Genomic DNA, 3,230 nt, shown 5'->3' with positions numbered 1-3,230 from the left:
AAAAAATTGGAATGAATGATCTATTATGTACATCAAATTTATATGGCGGCCATCTTGAAAATGGCGGCCATCTTGAATGAGCAGAGATATTTTTGGGCCCACTTCACTTTTGAAATCGACATGGTCTAAAGATAATTTCCTGAAAGTTTCATGCTTGTATCACAATTTGCACTATTTTGACAGCAGAGACCTTATTTCCCGCCCCACTATATTCTCTGATATCGAATCCACAATATTTGCTATAAGTTTCACAATATCACCTGATGACCTTGGTCCCGGATCTTTTCTTCGCTCATCCGTTTTTCAGAATAAGCATTTTAATTGTGCAAAATGAAAAGCGTTTAAAGGAATCGAATGATTTTAAAATGCCAAATATTATTAACACACATGATATTCTTCAAAATCATACCGATGGCGATGTCGTCATTGTTTCCCGTCAATCTCTCGGAAACACAAGTAACACCTAAGGCACAAATCCAGAAGTTTTGGCTTCTGTTCCACATTTTAAAATACAAGTGCCTAGATATGTTTTCGCAAAAATCGGATTTAGGAACATGCATTTAATTCTAGTCGCTCTTTGGAAAAAAACACCCAAATAAAATGGAGGTTTCTGATGCATTTTCACTAGACACAACCTCAAGTTTGTGCATTATTTCAGGCACGAACAAGCACCTGAGGAGTAGAACCACATACGCTCCGTTAGCTAGCTGGATAGCTTCCGCCATGAATTAATCAAAAGTCCCAGGCGGGATTTGAATACACAGAGGTGATGTGCAAGTGGATTGAAGTGAACCACCTAAACCACTCGGCCACGGACGCAATACTTTAACACATACACATGCTGGTCTTTCTTTGATTTGTAAATGATGACAGTTGATGACTTATGATGCATATCCGGATGCACATTTTATAATACACATATTTACATTTCCCAGAAAATTTCAGACATGCAACAATGTAAATACTACAGGAACCTTTTCTTCACACTTCATAAGAGTATGATGTTGTAAAACCAGGACTTTTTCACAGCCAAGGGAAGTACAATTCCCTTTAATTTTGGGAATTTTACGAGAAACATGATACCTTTGCAAAAGTGGAAGAAAAAAACTTGATGTTTACTGAATTTTATGGGAAAACTATTTCTTATTTACCAATATTTACGTATCTACAAATGGGCTCTTTTCCTAGACTCAAGCAGGCGCTTAAATATACCTCTAAACTTTCCAAAAATAATATAGATCTACTGAAAGCGCCTTCATGGCCCTGAATAATATCTATATTGGCGCAAATGGCCTCAAATACTGTAGAGTTTAGACTGATTGAGTTTATTTTATGACGGGAAGCTCAGCTGAAGCCCGGGATCCAATATACAATAATTTAATGTATATTCATGTACAGTGTATATATCTTTATAGATCCAGACAGCTATTTTGATTCAAAATGAGAATTACATGCAGCTGGTTTTAAAAATGCCGTGTTCTATTTGTGTTGACATAAAAATAAATACGATGATACTGTAGTTTTATTCAGATTTTCTGCAAGAGTTAATGTAAATTAATAATTGACATGTATAAATTTAAACAATATTGAACACAAGTTTTGCATTGATCTCCTTATGACCAGAATTACTGAACATTTTCATTAGTGAAATAATATTTGATTTGTTTGTAAGCTAATCACGTGATGCATCTTCTCGGCGAATTTGTTGAACAATAAAAATATTATAAGTTGATAAAATGGTTCGTTCATTTTATAAAAATAATAATAAATGTTTCCTTGGCAGACCGGAAATGGCTAGCCAACAATCTGATGCTTCTGTGTACCACAATGTGCACATATCCCTCGAACACTTGTTCTACCGTTCGCCATTTTGACAAGATGTTCATACAAAGTCTCTGTCTTGATTCTACATCTCAAACAGTATATCTTCATTCTCCCTGTAAGTGTAAAACGAATCGTAGTTAATGAACAAAATCAACACGTTTTTTGCCCGTCTTTCATTGACAGCGACATATACAATTGACAATATTTAATTATTTTTACCCGTACAGCGCCTGCCCTAAGCCAATCATAACGCAGAATTCAATACCACACATTAAAAAACAAAATGGACGACAAAGCCCCTACAGGGTAAATCTTTAGCATTCCTGCATTCAAATCGCACCATAATAAATACATAAATTATGCAAATCATACAATAATATAGACAGAAGCCATGCAAATCATACATGGAAGACAAGCTTTACATGTCAGTTATAAGAACAGTCAAAGCTCGCCCAATACTTTACTTATATGTCTAATAAGGTGCCTGCATTTGAAAATGTGCACATAATTTTTTATAACGTTATCTAATTATATGCATTACCTGTTATTTTTATTTTTCCTTTTCTTTAACGAATGTTAGCACTTTTTGTCTGTATCAGACAACGAAACTATGTATAACAACTGTATTTCAGTTTAAACTTTGTGTGATATAACCTATTTACTTGCGCTAAAAATATATTTATTATCAAAGTGCATCCAAGTCACGTGACAATGATAACAATTTCATAACATCCTTATTTTCCGAAAACGAACAAACCAGTTATAAATACCCATTGGTTTTGATAATTTATGCACGGACGAGATTACACACTTTTGCTTAATCTTGCAACTTTGACGAACAGTAGTTGTTTAATGGACTTTGAATTTGAAACTGAAACAAAAAATGTTCAATGTATCTTTTGGTTGGGGGGCCGCGCCGAAAAAGTGGTCACTTTTTTAACAACATTTCTCAAACAAAAACAAGTGTTAAGGGCCTAAATAATGCATTTTTTCACCATTTGAGACAACAAAAAGGGGGGGGGGGGTGGGGGTGAAAAAGGCGTTAAAAGGCGTGTATATGAAGTAATGGGTTAACAGAAAATGATGAAAATACTTGAAATTACTCTAAATCGCGTTTTTCCATGTTTAAACATGGCCTGTCATATAAATTTGAAGAAAAATTGTTGTTTTGTAGATTTTTTGATTTTTTTCATTAACCCATTACTTCATGAGCATTTTGTGAAAAATGGCTGTTTTCATTGAAAAGGCTCCCGTTACAAGTTCAAATTGCTATAATACTATAAAAACTGCTTCAACACTAATCAAACTTGGCACAAATGTTGGCTGGACCATTGCCCTTGCAACAACATGCTCAGGCTCAAATTTTCTGTTACCATGGCAACGAGGGGACATCTCAAAAAAAAATT

General features: G+C 34.5%; 1 long non-coding RNA gene across 1 annotated transcript; it reads right to left on the bottom strand.

Moving 5' to 3' along the window:
- Positions 1 to 1,504: 1,504 nt before the first annotated feature.
- On the bottom strand, positions 1,505 to 2,668 carry LOC132754882 (uncharacterized). Its single transcript, XR_009629137.1, has 2 exons — positions 2,366 to 2,668; positions 1,505 to 1,937 (listed from the first exon to the last, which is right to left on the bottom strand). It is a non-coding gene; the product is annotated as an uncharacterized LOC132754882 (long non-coding RNA).
- Between the last annotated feature and the right edge of the window lie 562 nt (positions 2,669 to 3,230).

The sequence above is a fragment of the Ruditapes philippinarum genome, unplaced genomic scaffold (assembly GCF_026571515.1).
Source record: "Ruditapes philippinarum isolate M1 unplaced genomic scaffold, ASM2657151v2 ctg8795_1_1_1_1, whole genome shotgun sequence".
Lineage (NCBI taxonomy): Eukaryota > Metazoa > Mollusca > Bivalvia > Venerida > Veneridae > Ruditapes > Ruditapes philippinarum.
The sequence above is the reverse complement of the archived record's forward strand: the minus strand, read 5'-3'. Positions and strand labels throughout refer to the sequence as shown.